A 15800-nucleotide genomic window follows, 5' to 3' on the forward strand; every position below is an offset into this window, starting at 1 on the left:
GCATTACTGAGAACATATTCACCAACATGAAAGTAATCTCATTATGGGTAAGCCATTATATTAGCTCTAATCCAGGAATTTGAATGGATCTGGGTTGAACTGTGCTGGGTTGGACTATCCTGATTATGTTATAAAAATTAAGTATTGATTCTTACTGCTACTGATCAGAGGAGAGTCAGAAATTGAGTGTGTGTTCTAGAGTAGGAAAGGGCATTATTACTTCTGGAGATGCTAGTGATAACTAGAATATAAAGCAATCTTTGGATTTCTGAAATGGATAGTGCTGAATCTACTGTTCATCAACTGAGTAAGGTGGACAAAGTTCAGTCCTTCAGAGCTCAGCACTTCAAAGGACTTCACTTTATAAAACTGGATCTCCATGGGGATTCTTTTATTACTATTTACTCCAGACAACATTATAAATTAGTTCATATCATTGGAACATTTGTACTATTATATTTATCATACATCTATATACGGCTTGAATATAGGCCTATGTTATATTTTATATATATGTTTGAATGTAAGTGTTTGTATATTGGTACGAGCACATGTATATGTGCATACACCAGTATACTTCAATAATGTCTTTAAACTCTATGTAAGAAATATATTTCTGTAGCACAGATACATACATATGAATATTGTTTGACGTAGGACCACACTTAGGTCCATACACTGCCAAAGCAGCCCAAACAAAACTGAATTTAATTTTATACTATTAAATTATTCTGTGCACACTTGATTTGGTTGGAGCTTCTGGCATAAACACAGATGTTTCCTTCATTGTAATCTGAATATCTGAAATTTTAGGCTTATATTTGTGAAAAACCATGCTGAGAACACACTCCTATGTCACTATTAGGAGCAGACTTAAGCCATGCTGCAGCACCTTGGAAATGTGCTTCTGAAACTCTGTTTAGTTGTAACGTTTTTCTCATAATAAATGGTGATCTTTGCTTTTATAGTCCATCATCAGAAATTCTGAATTCTTCTTATTAGCATGTATTTCCATCTTCTACAGTATTTTTTAGTTTTCTGCTGTTTGTATTCACTAAAGGTAGAGGTGTTTGGTATTTTTACACTCAGCTATGTACAAAAAGCATATAAAACCTATTCATTGTTTTCAGAGGGAACAACAATAACCGATTCTGACCTGTAAAATGCAATGGGACAAATTTGGATGGTTTTACTTTTTCTCTCCAGGCAGGTGCAGAGTAATACCTCAAAAGAACCATTATTTTGTGCCTTTATTCCAATGTGTACATAAATGCTTGCATAACCCTTGCACAGCTGCTGTACAAACTACTCATGCCACAAGTATTAGTAATCCTAACAGGGGAGGTTGCATGGAAAATTGGGGTGTGTATGCTAAACCATATGTACCATGCCCCTGAATCATAAAACTTCTGTTGCTGGAGCAGAGAGATCTTTGGAGACTGGGTTTTACAGGTCTGTAGGAAGCAGGATTATATACAACAGCTGCACCCCACAGTTTCTCTCCTGTTGAGGCTTATCTTGTGCATTTAAATACAGAATTTGGTCCAACATTATCTTAATATGGTCTCAGCTTCTACTTTTATTTATATTTCATTTCCATAGGAACAATTATTTTAATAGTTTACTTTGAATACATATTAGAGCCATTCAGACTGGAAGCTCTGAGCTGCCAATTTCGAGCTGCATGGGGCTGCAGAGATACAATGTGCATTTTTTGTCTCTGGTCCTGCCTCTAAAATAACTTTCTTTATATCCGCGATGATTTATAGCGGTGTTTCTGAACTGGTTTGAAACAAGATGGAAGTTGGAGATTCATTTGATTCTCTAAAGCCCTGGCCACAAAAATCCCTTCCCAAGTTGCGCAGAGTAGCACGGTTTGGCCCCAATTCTCCATGGTTTGAGGAACGTTCCAGCTCCCGGTCTGGCCGAGGGAGGAGGTTTGCCACATTACAAGTGGCTGCGTGAAGCAATCTCCCAGAGCTCTCGCAGCAGAAAATCGTTAATCAGAAGTTTATGCTGGAGGATTTTAAAATAATATGACGGGACTGTTTCCTCTGCTGGTGTAAATTGGCATAGCACCATGTGAGTAGATGGAAGTATGCTTATTTACACCAACTGAGGAGCTAACCCGGCGCTCTCCGGTGACTGTATATGGAGTGGATGGTATTACTGCTGCTCTTTTCGTGGAGGGTACTTTAGTTGTAAGTGCAACGCTGTAAGAGTTTATCTTTCTGAGACTGGGACTTCTAAGTTTTCAGTCGGAACATTTTTGCTTCCTAAATAGAGCTTAGCGTGCACTGAGTTTGCTTTGTGAAGTGCATCTTTTCAGCATTCATCCAAAGCCTTTTCTGCAGTTGTCTGAGCCCCATAGGCAAATATATACTGTTAGACTATTAAGATAATTTTTCAGTTAAGACATAGTCAAACTGCAAGCGGGACAATAGGAACAAAACCCCTTTTGTTCTGACTAAACTGTTCCTAATGACCCCCTCTATAAACAGTGGCACCAGCGGAGGTCTCAACAAGGCTCTTCATTGAGACCCCTTTCAAAAGGACAAGCAGAGCAGAACATGGGGCAGAAACTCTCAGAGTTACTGCACTTTACTCCGCTTTGGTGGTCTGACCACAAGAGAGAATCTGTTGTTTTTGTTGTTCAAGGCACCCAAAAAGAATAATTTAAAAGCATGAATTTCCACAATTAGCATCCTATAAAGAGTTCTAAATATTTGGATTGTCGGGAAAAGAGCAGAAGGAAGCAGTTTGTTTGCTTGTTTGTTTGTTTACTTAAATCAAGGGGGTCTATAAAATAGACTCATAAGTTCCATATAAAAGCTTGAATTTTTTTGGAGGAAATTATTTTTTATCTGTTAAGATCATATGAAAATAAATATGTAAAGTCCAAAGAAGTTAAGATTTTTACATTCAGATAAGATCCTAGTATTTTGGGGGGGGGTAAAAATCATCTTTGTGAATAATGTGTGTTTATCATGAGCAGGAGAAATCTCTGAGCAGGGGAAAGGGTTCAGTTGTTTAGTTTCTAGAGAAATTGAAGATATGGTGACAAATTAAATCCACTAAGGACCAAACTCTTGTTCTTCCAGATGAGTAACTGTAGGACACTGTACAGATACGTGTAGCGCAGACAGTGTGTCTTCATGCAGTTGAGGGTGATGGAGATTATGAATCACTTCCTGATTATTTCTGTCCCTATTTCTGTGTCCTGAATACACCAGAAGAATAGCACAGAAGACCTTCCACTTAAACAAAAACCTATTTACAGAGCATCTTTGTTGTATGTAATTGGGAAGCGATGATAGGTCAGGCAGCAAAAGTTCATAATTTGGATGTTTTGGGAATTACACTGACTACATTTGCAAATAGAAATGCCAGTTTCTTCTGAAAGAAGCTGAAGTTTGAGTTCTAGCATCTGATTTATTAGGGGGATTTCTAACTTAAAACGTGGGCCACTACTTCATTTGGAAACAGATTGGAAGATATGGAAGAAGAGAGGAGAGCCCTCATTAAGACAGGAACCATATATTCTGAGTAAAGGCTAAATCACAGAGAAAAGTATCTCCTCCAAGATTCAGAACACTTGCAAGTCTCCATGATGTGGTGGGGGTCTGAGGGCGTTCTGCTATTCGTGGGAAGTGCTCATCAGTTCGAAGCTTTGGGCTTTTGTTTTTTGATTATGGATAGTGTCCACACTTGTTCTTCATAGAAAAGTGGGATGGAAGGTTTCAGTTTGTCTTGGAAAACGGAAGGATTTGTGTAAGTGCAAGATGAAGGTCCAGTGCCCTGTGACAGGATACTGAAAGAAAAAGAAATGTCAAAGAATTCTTGAAGATATTTCCAGTAGAAACAAAAGAATCTTTGTGAAAGATACTGTTAGCAAGTCTAATGGAAGGAATGGGGACGTAAAATGAATTGAGAGGATTTGCAAGTTGTTTCTAAGCCTTGAGGCAAGAACAAAAAGCTGAGCATTTACTGTTTACTATATTTGGTATGTATGGAAGAGCAGTTTGGACATCAAGGGAGCTCATAAAATGCAGAGCCTAATTCATCTCTTTATTGCAAGCTGTGTTGTTGAGCTGGGGATAGAGAAAATGCTTCTGTTAAAGGACAGTTCTGAGGACAAGCAGCTGAGACTTGACCTGGTCTTTTGTGAAAATGACTCTTTTCACGGCAGTGGTGTGGAGGTCCATAAGCACGTGCCAATGTTTACAATTAATGCAATTTTGGTTTTCGTATTTGTATGCATGTAAGCATTGTACAGAGTGCTGTAGATCTAGTTTTCAGGATTAAATATGGTAACTGTGAAATGTGATGGAATGAAGGTACATTATTAATTTTGTCACATCTTTCCTCAAAAATCAACATTTGAGGATTGTTTTTAATTGAAAAATTCTGAAAAAAGACTAAACATATTTGACTAAAACTTGCTGCGTTAGAGATTTTCTGGTTGAGAAGTCCACATGAATAGGCTGAAAAAAGACGTTGGTTTCTTAATCAATTACAGAACTTTATGGGAATTAATTTATCAGAATAAATGAACAAGTGGATTTCTAACCAGATTTTATTTAATGCTTTGACTAGAAACTCTCATGTTTAAGGCTCATATTAGAGATGTGACAACTTCTAATCATGAAGAACAAGTGTCAAAGAATATAATTTTTTCCTAGTTGTCATAGGATTACATTGGGATAAATATGAGGAAAAAGTAATAACATGAAATTTATATTAAATTTGACTGATGTAAAATTGTTTTCTCTTGAAAGTAATGAATCTGGTTATAGATGAATCTCCTGAGCCAAAATATTCTTACTGTCTTTGAAACAATCTTGTAATTCTCTTAGATTTTAAAAATGTTTGTATTTATGTGCAAATAAAAGCTTATTGCAAGCTTTCAACCTATACTAACAAGAGTAGGAGACAGGTAATTGGTATAAATCAGTGATCTTTAAAATGTTCTGATTTGCAGACTTTGGCAGCAGCCAATTCTTTATGTCATATCAAAACAATCTGTCCTATTTGCCTTTTTGGATCCCTGTAAAAGGAGGTCATGGGTCCCAAATGCTTGCGAAGCACACTTTAAAAATCAGTGATATAGGACAACATAGAATGCACAAATCAAGTTATTTTTCCTTATGCAAGAGTGAAATGTCTCTCACTCATCTAAAGGCCAGCAACTTGGATCAAGTTATAAGAGACAAAATGAATTGAAGAGTTAAGGGTGGTGCACTGAGAATTAGAGTTGTCCAGAAATAAAAAAAATCTAGTATATAAAAAAATTAACGGTTTTGACATTTGTTTTAGATTTGTCACAGAATGATTTAAAAAACAAAACATGAATAGAAAGAATGAGACATCCCAGAATAGCCAGCATCCAGTGGCTAGGGTATTTACTTGGGCCTTATCCAAGTAGTGCTTTATGGAATTTGGAGCAGACATCTGACATAATGTTTTCAACATTATTTTTGTCAGACTCAAATTTGGGCTCTGAAGTGGGTTGAAAAAGAGCTTGCTTGGAGTCCTGTACTTCATAGGTGAGACTTAGTCATCAGGCTGTTTCATCACTCAGTCTCTCTTTGGCCTAGGGAATTTTATTTAAAAACAAAAACAAAAAACAAACCCAAAGTAAAGTAGCTGTATAGAGAATAGACAGACAATTATTCTGTTGCACTTGGTAGGGTGCTGTCATATATTTGGGTATTTTTCTGACTTTGGGAGTGAATAAAATAACATCCACATTTCTGCTTCATTCTCACTCAGAAAAGATTTTTCTCATGGAAATAACTGAGTCTGCTTAGCTATATTTCCATGGAAATCAATATATCACTTTTAAAAATTCTATTTTTGCTAACTTGGCATTTTCTGATGGCAAAAAGCACTTTGCCCAAAAATTCCCAACCAGCTTTTCTGAGCTGAGACCTACCTCTGTATTGTACAAATGTGAGGCATTTACTTTCAGTATTTTTGTAGGTTTAAGAAGAGATCACAAGTGGAGTGTTATCTAGGATAATACAATCTGTGTGTGTAAATTTGTGGGAACCTCATAAGGAATATATAGAGTAAAATATAAAAAACTCTTGATGACTGACTCTCAGCTAATACTGAAATTAATATAAATTCAGTATGTAGGGACAAAAAATCAGAAAATTTATTGGGTTGAAATTTCAATTCTTCTCCTTTTCTTTGCAACCGTGGATCTGTCAATGCAATCCTTTCATCCTTGTTCCCAGTCCTACCCTGAATCTCCTCAAGCTCCACTGGACACACATGTTCAGCTTCTCTTTCTGGTTTAGCCTGTGCTCCTGCCAACCTCCCCCTATTTTGTATTCCTTCCTCCCTGCTGTCTGCGTTACAGCCAGGCCTGATCCTACCACAGAGGCACTTCCCTAGCACTGTGCACCCTTGGGCATTATTGACTAAGAACCGAGTCTTGCAAGTGTCCCAGGGGAATCTAAATGCGTATGTGGAGGTGGAGAGCAGCATGTGGAGGTGGAGAGCAGCGCTACCTCCATGCCTCAGCACTCTCAATTCATTCATCAACATAGTTAATTTGAGATGTTTACCATTTCTGCAACTGGTTATTGGAAAGCTGATTACAGGGTTAATGGCCCTACTTGAAAACAGTTATCCCATTACTGTAGATGAAGTCAACCCAGTTCAGCATGCCTTGTAATAAAGCGTTGGTACAGATTATGTATGCAGTCAATGCCTTGTTTTCCTAGAAGAATAAAATAGAAATTTGTTTTGCATCAGACATTAAATGTGTCTTGCCTAATTCCCCAAGCAGTTAAGTGATATTGAACATTACTGAGGGTAGCTATGTTTGATGTCACATGTGCCTCAGCTCCATTCGCTTGTACAGACTCAGTATCTGTAATGTTTAACTTTTAACATTCATTTCTGAACAACTGAAGTGTCTTGAAGAGAAAATGAATGCCATGCAGGGACAGCAAAGCCATCTAAGTCATATCCAGCCCAGGATTTGGTATAGGTGTGCTAATGCACTTACTGAGAAATAAAATAGGCTAATTACCTACTGAGAAGCAGAATTTATTAGCTTAGGTGCAAGTTTCGTGTTCTGCTCCTAGAACCTGGTCTGTCTGGTTTTGCGCTAACGCAGGTAGTCTGCACAGGTGCTGTGCACACTTCCTGTAATTGAGGAAGCGCTGGGTGATGCTCTACTTTAGAAGAAATATATAAACAAGATTCTACTGACTTCTGGTCAGTGGAGATGTTATCACGCCTCTTAGTCTGGTTCCCTAGGGAAACTACTTACGCAATCTTATTATTTGTCTGACCCAGTTTCCAATATGCTGCCACCTTTGTCACAGGTTACATAGATGTTTCGGAGATACTATGTCCTTGCCAGTTTTGCGAGAATTAACACCTAAGTAGAGGAAAGAATCCTTATTAATGCTCCCATTGAGGAAGAAGGGAGAATTTGGCAATTATTCATTGTGTTTGACAACAGCAAGCCATTCGACTTATTTCCACATTGCTCTGATATTCCTTGGCAAAAGCACTGCTTTATTCCGCTGCCAAATCACAAAAGTCAAGGGATGGCTAGGGGAAAGATGCCAAGGCATGCTAGGGTACTCCCCAGAGAATAAGATATACTGCCTGTTCTTGGGCGGGGGGCGAGAACCTGGAAGGATGAAAGGGGCTGGAGGCATTGCAGGGTGATGTGGTAGAGGGCAGGGAGACGGCTGGTGTTATTCCAATAGGGAGATGTAAGACATACAACTTAAATCCATAGAGAATCAAGCTTCATTAGTTCCACTTTTCAGGGAATAATTTGTTAGGAGTATATTGAGGTCTTAATTTTGGTATTTTGGGTACGTTTACACTCTGATTTAACCCGTCTACAATTCTGTGTATCAGTTGTAGCTGGTATACCGCCTTGCTGTTACACAGCAGGAATCTGCTGTTATTTGACCTGAAAAGATCATTATACTAGCTTTATTTGGTGTGCATTTAATAAAGCTGTAGCTGTTGTGACTATAACTCATGAGTCCCATGTCATTCTGCAGTGGTGTAACCAGCGATTCGGCATTCCAGTAACATCAGTTCAAAGGGAAGCATGAAGGACTCAAATGTATGCCAGAGCATTGTGACTTTTATTACTCCACTCCTCCCGCACTCCTCTGTTAGGAAGACATTCTCTAGCTGGAGAACTGAGAAGTACAAAGCATCCTTCGACCTTGTAGTGCAAAATGTAAAAAGTGATGTTATCTGCAGAAAGTGGACTTTAGATTCTATCAGCACACATTTAGCATAAAGCATTTCCTATGGTAATGCCTCTCACTTTCCCAGACTTTTAAAGGCTCCAAGTGGCACAGAGGCTGCAGACCTCTTTGTAATGTTAATGAATCATCTTAATGGACTGTTTTAGCAGAAACATTCATCACCTTTTGTACCACAATGATTTTTTTTGTTATACTTAAATGGTTAAGTAGGCAATAAATGCCTATCAGACCAACCACTATGGTCTAGTAATCCACCTCACTATAAATCACCAGTGGATTATTATTGTCCTGTTTAATTAACACTCTTAAGAGATTCTATCGTTGGATAGACTTTCACCTTGCACTAAACAGGCATTAACATTTGAAATAAGAAAAAGTGTGTTTATGTGAAAAGTGTTAATCAGTGTGACCTGGTACTGGTAGTGGTGGGTTGGATGAAATATGTGCATGTATATATGCCTGTGCATCCATGGGTGGTGGTTCCTTACATCAGTTTTCCACGGAAGATAAAGTCAGAACTATGGAATACTTAAGTCATAGTGAACAATAGTTTCAGTATCATTTGTATTAGGTCTTAAAGATATTTGGCTATATTTGGTTGTAAATAACAGCTTTCAGAATCTTAATTCTAAGAGTTAGGAAGCTGATTTTTTTTGTGAGTGTACATTTTGTGTGTAATATGGGTTTGTTTGTAGTCTAATTTGGTCTGGAGTGGTTTTAGAGGACTGGATTTAGAGGACCTTTTATTTTTCTGCAACAAAAGGTGAGAGGGAAGCCTGATCCTGTTGCTTCTCTGTGAACTCTTTTCAGACTTCACAGCCAGAAAGAGTAAGCTAAGCAGTAAGAGTTCTGGGAAAGGCAGGGGGTCCGTAGGCTTAGATGCTCTTTGCAGAAAAATCCCTGCAGTTCTTTTGCAAACGAAATTCCCACACTGGAACACAGGCTTGAGACAGGATCACTCTCCATATGCAAACTTTTTTGTACATAGTACAGCTCAGTGGTGGTTTTCTCCTCTTGGCAGAATAAAAGATGGCAGGGTTTTTTTTTTTTTTCCCCTGTAATAGAATTTGATGCATTTACTAGTAATTTCCTCATCTTTTGTAAGGAGAGAAAGAGATTTGAAAAAGGCTCTTGTTAAAGCAGTGTTTCCCATCCATGAAATCTTATCCTGCTTTCTTTGATTTTGTTACATTCGTAATACTAGTAGTGCACTTACCAACTGCACATTCTATGAATACCAACTCTAACAGCAGTTACGTGAGATAACCAAGTGCTCAATTTCCATTTTACAGACAGAGCAACTAGCATGGAAATGTTCAGAGATTTTCTGAGGTCTTTAAGACTCACAACTAGTAGCATAGCTCAAAAGACCCTGTTTCTTGTCTGCACACAAACCTGGTATGTACATCCCTTTCCTCTTGGCATTTTTGTTAAATTATTTCCTAGTATGGACTCCTGCAAATTAAAGAACAAATAAAACTGTTAAGTGGAACGCAAACACACTAAATCTTTTCAATTAAGAAACTGAATCTCTTAGTATAAATTCATTTCCTGAAACAAAACTCCAATTATGTAAGATTAATTCTTTCCTCTCAGATTGCATGGATTTATTGACTAACAAAATCTTCTGTTGCGTAAATGGAAATGTGCTATTTAATGTAGTCTGCTGATCAGAGGTAAAACCATAGCATTAGCATTTTCACTGCGTATTTTTGTTTTGGTTACACACTAATCTACCAATTTTTATTCTTTTTGTAACTGAAAAGGTGTGAAATAGTTCACTACTGAACATTTGGGAAATAGCACAAAATGCTAAAGGAGTTCAAACAAGATGAGATATTAAACTACACTCATAAAGAGTATGTTATTATTGCATGAAGAACTGCAGTGACAGAAAATAAGGTTATCTTATGTGCACAACTGTACTGTGAGGAGGTATGTGTGCATTGATCATACAATAGTTTTTTCAAATGATTTAACAGAGATGCAAAAACCCACACAGTTTCAAGTGTAGACATGTCCTGAGAAGAATCTCCTTCATTCCCTCTAGACACACCCTGCTAATTAAATCCATCATTGCCTAGCAGTAAGCCCCAGGGTTCAATCTTTTCTAGAGCACTGTTACTATCCAACATTTTAGCTCATACAGTGGGAAGCCAAGATTTCATGTCTATGCATATAGTAGGACTCCTAGCCAATATTTCCCACAGTTTCCTCCTCTCCATCCCAATCTGGATATATAATGGGTTTGGGGTTTTTTTTTTTTTTTTTGATAGTCAAAACTTCAATGTTCCTTTCAGATTACTTTCTTATATCCTAATGCAATAACCTGTGTGAGTGTTAAAGTCTAATAAAATCAGGAATCTGTGCTCCGCGTAGCTAGCTGGCCATGAGAAACTGCATCAAGGATGGATATTGAATGACTTCTATAGTCCAGCCAGGTTTTATCAGAACAGGTCATCACCCTGTAGGCTGCCCAAACCTGTTCCGCTGCTTCCCCATTGATTAAATATCTGGAGGCATTTACACGTATATCAAATTCTCCATAATCTATTTTATCGTAATCACACCCAAGTTCTTTTTCAAGCTAGGGCAAAAAAGTCCCCTCCAGTGGTGAGAAAAGATGGTATATCTCCTTAATGTACTTCTGTACATTGAATTTCCTTGGAGCAAAACTATGATCTCAGATTCACATGGGCTGAAATATCAATGGGACTGCAGGGAGTATAAGGGAGGTAAAACCTGCCTATGTACGCCCAAATGTTAAGGAATTTAAAAACTGATTTGTTCATTTGATTGCAGAGCTGACACATATGGGGGAAGGAAGGAACAGAGGGAGTGTGTAGCTTCCAGCCAAGTTCAGATGACTGAAATTCCTCCTGAATCTCGATACCTGTATCATTCAAAACAAGACAGGGGGTCTTGCCTGGAACTGTCACCTCTTTCTGTCATTTAGAGATATCCACTCTCCTTCCTGTGTTTTTGGTCCCAGCTTATTTTCCCGCTCTCACTCTCTGCCCCAGGTATCACCCTGCACACGTCCTGAGCACTGTGTTCTCTTCCCCTTTGTTCAGGCTCCTAACTGGCTCCATCTTTGCTTCTTGTTCCCATTTTCCCCTGCACCTCTTTTTTTTTTTTTTTTTCTTTGTTTTTCATCCCTAGTCCATAACAATAGGAGGCAGGGGAAGCAGTGTGGGGATATGTAAAAAAATCTAAAAAAAACCCCACCAACTGAGTGGCATGGGAAAAGTGGATATAGACTGATTGTTCACTGTCTTGTAGATGACCAGATCAAGGAGATGTATCTTTGAGAGTGAGTAGCTAATCTGTGGAACTCCCTATCACATGATATTTTGTATGTTAAAAATGTGCATGTGCAACTCCACAGAAGATGAATTCGATGAATACAAAGACACCACCTCTTGTTCCAGAAGTCCTTGAGTCATAAACAGAAGGAAACTGGGAGAGTATGCTGGGAGAGCATCACCAGACACTTTTCTTATACTCTTCTCATGATGTCCAGTATTGCTTGCAGAATATTAGGGTAGGTAGTATTGCAGAAGCAGAATATTAGGTTAGATAGATTTTGGATTAACAAGTATAATATGTCTTATGCTTTTTATTAAGAATAAAAGTCAGGAGGCAATTTAGCCCTTAGTTGTCAAACAGGACTACAAAGTGTTGTGGTGCTTGTTCTCCTTCTACTTTTCCATCTCTTAAACCAATCCAGGGAAGCATGGTAGAGGCTTCTTATATTTTGTTGCCAGCTGCTCCAAAAAGTTCATGCAAAAGCTCCTCTCATCAAGAAAATTTATATGGCGATTCATGAGTCCTTTCAGCAGTATGTTGAAGTGCAGAGACATTATTAAATCAGATCCAAACTGATTCATTCAGTATAATGAGGGTGAACTCTCAGGAGTGGCTTTCCAAAAAAAAAAAAAAGTTTCAAACATGAGTTGATCTGATAAAGTATAAATCAATATTTGTATGTGTTCAGTCATTATCTTTACCATTGCAAATTTTCTGTGGAGACAGAAATCAAATGGTCAGAAAGCCTTGGTTTGCCTGGAGGTGAGTCCATGCCTCAGGTTTTAACATTGTAGAGATAATTATGTCACCCATGTTGTAAGCATTTTCTGTTTTTTTGTCTGTATTGAAAATATTAACCACTGGGCTGTGGAAGCTGAAAAATTGCAAAGGAAAGAAAACCAGTTTTCTCACTGGGTACTGAAAAGCTGAATGGTTGGAACTGGGTTTGGGAAGCACTAAAGCTTAAAGTATAGGCTGTCTGAAAAGTGCTAGTAAATTTAAAATCCTAAGGGAAAGGTGAAAACTTGTTGGTGTCACAGAGCGCCTTAAATAGAATATCACAGTTTAAATGATCAAAATTAACCCCTTTATTTTAGCATACATGTTCCAATGTGGTGTTCTGAACAGCTGATTAGATAAATATCACAAGTGATGTAATAAATACCTGAAAGCACCTGTAATAAATACAAGAAATAACCTGTCTTGATTATTCAGGTAACTGCTGCTAGTTAATTAACTTGTTCATTATTATTTGGGCCAATGGATTTTTGCACTTCCTTTCAACAGTTTTTCTTTTCTTTCCAAGTTTTACTTTGTCTTGTTGGACCAAGTAGTGCAATGGTGCCCAAACAATTCAAAGAATTAATTACAAAAAGCTAATTTTTGATTCCAGTAGATGATAGTCAATATTACATTGCAAATAAAGCACTTTTGTGTTTCACTTGTATGAAAAGAACTCATTCCTTACCAAAAAATTGCATCCTGTCAACTACCAATTGCATACAAAGAATTTTAAACAAAAAAATGTGGCATGCAGGTAACATATGTAACATATATGTGTGACAAAATATGTGTAATAGTGTAATATGTGTTATATTGAAGGTAGGAGATACCTGAAATAGTAAGAAACCAGAGGATGTTTAATTTTATACGGCAATGTTTTATTTTATATTAAGTTTTTCAATTGTAGTCATACTGGGGCATTGTTTTTGTAGTTGTTGAAGGGTTTGTTTTCTTGTTTTTCAAAGAATGCCCCAAAAATGAGTAACGTTTTTTCCTAATTTTCAACTGAACCTCCTGCGTTGTAATTCACGGCCGTTGCTCCTCGTTCTGTCATGTGACACTAGCTACCAAGAAGAACTTGGCCATCACCTCTGCATCTGCCGTTCAGGCAGCGGTCAGTCTCGGCCTCTTTTTCACCAGGATAAACAAGCCCAGCACCTCCAATCTCCCCACTTAGGTCATGTCCTCTTGGCCCTGAGCATCTTGGAAACCCTCTGCTGAAGCTCCTTTAAATTCTCCACGCTGCTCTTGAACTGGGGGAGCCAAAGCTGGGCACAGTATAACCAGCCCCATCTATTTGAATACTTCCAACTTCACCCGGGAGCCCCTGTGTTGCTCCACCGCTGCTGGCTGCCCTTTCCCTTGCCAAATTGTGCCGATACACACCGAGGTCTGGGAGCACAGTGCGCCTGTGCAAAGCAGTGCAAGAAGGGGTTTAAGAACTTCACCCTTCTCCTCATTGTCATCTTTAGGTCACCTTCCCCAACTATTAGCAAAGGCAGATTTTTCCATTATACTTGGCTTTAGAGAATTTGACTTCTGTGCAGGGACACAAACTCCATCTCCCTATGACCACATAGACAGGGGCATGACTAGAGAAAAGGAGAGTATGACAGGTTTTTCCATGGATGAGTAACTTCTGCATCTGTGCCCTGGGGACTGTAAATAGCTGGTGTAAATCAATGCAAGTACACTATTACTAATCTTGCCAGTAATGATGTGAGAATGAATGGAGTACAAACATGAACTTTACATACCGTTAGCACCAATCTGCCTCACTGCATTTATAGGCAAAGCTCTTACCTAGGAAGTCAGCTGGCAATACTTTACACTTTTTTCCTTTTAAAATTACAATAAAATATGCATTTGTGCTGCACAGAAATGTTTCTGAAATATCAAGTCTATTTTGGGATTTTACAATGACGACAGCTTGAAAACAGTTATTGATAATCATTTCTCAAACACTCAGCAGAAAGTGTTTGAGCATGACTGACCTCAGCATATAATTTAATATATTTACTACAAATGTGTCATACAAAACACTGAAACATATCATTTCAAACTAAAAGTTTACTTTCAGTTTAACTCTCCATCAGAAGACTGAATGATTTGTAACACAGAGAAAAAATCAACTGTTATTCTTACCCCATAATAGTAGGAAATTAGTATGAATGAGAATGATGACTATATATTCTGCAGAACTTACCTTGTAAAACAGGCACTATTTAATTTATGAAATGAGAAGTTTTCCACTAGGATTGGAAATCAGTTTGAAACTGTATAAATATTGGCTTTTGTATCATGTAAATAATTGATTTTTTTTATTTTTTTAATTTTTTTAATTTCTACATTATCGGTGACTAATTCCATCTCATATGAGTGCAGTGACCTCTTTGGCTGGTTCTGTGTTGTTTTTCTCTCTGCACAAGGAGAGTAAGTACAATATGAATGCAAAATAATTTCTGGAGAGATGCACACAAATCAAAAAATGGGCACAGTGTTACAAAAACCTTTTGGTCAGTCATCTTTCAGACTTCCAGTCTCTGAGTTTGAAGGCTATGCCCTAGTTTTTCAAAATACATTCCAATAGAAAAAAATATAATATTTTCTTCCATAATTCCACCTGTTTGCTTAACTGAATTCTCCTATTCCAGCCTTTCTTTGTCCTGCTTTTTCCACTTCTAGCCTGAGTGATGTGGTTTGACTTTCCAACTTTTATTTATCATTTTATTCCTACTAGCCACTCCTTTGGTTCTTTCCAGTGTAACAGTGACATGAAAGGGCTTAGGTAATAATCTTGTAATGGATTGCTGCACCAGAATGAAACCTCATTTCTTTTTTCCCAGGACTCCCTAGGAATCCTTTTGCTCAGCCTTTTTCTCCCCAAGGAGATTATACAAAATTGTTCTTGTGGCCATTCATTCTGTCAGTATGAGTGGACAATCTGATTCCCATCAGTTCCCATGGGTAGAGCCATGATTCCCAGAAAACATACTGTCAGCACAGCACTTCTTCGAACTGTTAGAATTACTTCCAAATGCCAGGCCAGAAGTGCCTATATTTCACTAGTGTGTCAGTAATCCCATTACATACACAGATCTGTAGAAATTTGGATCCTTCCAGACAACTGATGTGGTGTAATTGTCTTCCTCCTATGATTTATTCAGATTGTCATTTTATTACTAAATATTTGTGTGAATCTGGGTATCTATTTCCCTGTGGCAACGTTGTTGGCAAAAGTGGCTTTATATAAAGTTTTATCTGTCTCTGTCAGACTATACATGAATATATATGAATATTTATTTTAGATTATAAATCTTTATAATCAACAGTCCTTGAAAAACTATAGAAAGTCAAAAATAATTTTAAAGTATCCAAGAGGCAACATTTTGGTTTTCTTACTACTATCCTTACATGTCACAATATAAATTGTTTGGCTAATCCAATTTT

At 37.7% G+C, this 15800-nt stretch overlaps 1 long non-coding RNA gene across 1 annotated transcript in view; it reads left to right on the plus strand.

The window, feature by feature from the left end:
- The window catches only part of LOC122154185, a 29290-nt gene continuing 13490 nt past the window's right edge, over positions 1-15800 (plus strand). The window contains exon 1 of the long non-coding RNA XR_006166110.1: positions 1-47. This is a non-coding gene — a long non-coding RNA (uncharacterized LOC122154185). The remainder of the gene's footprint in view (positions 48-15800) is intronic.

The sequence above is a fragment of the Tyto alba genome, unplaced genomic scaffold (assembly GCF_018691265.1).
Source record: "Tyto alba isolate M040663 unplaced genomic scaffold, T.alba_DEE_v4.0 Super-Scaffold_33, whole genome shotgun sequence".
Taxonomy (NCBI): domain Eukaryota; kingdom Metazoa; phylum Chordata; class Aves; order Strigiformes; family Tytonidae; genus Tyto; species Tyto alba.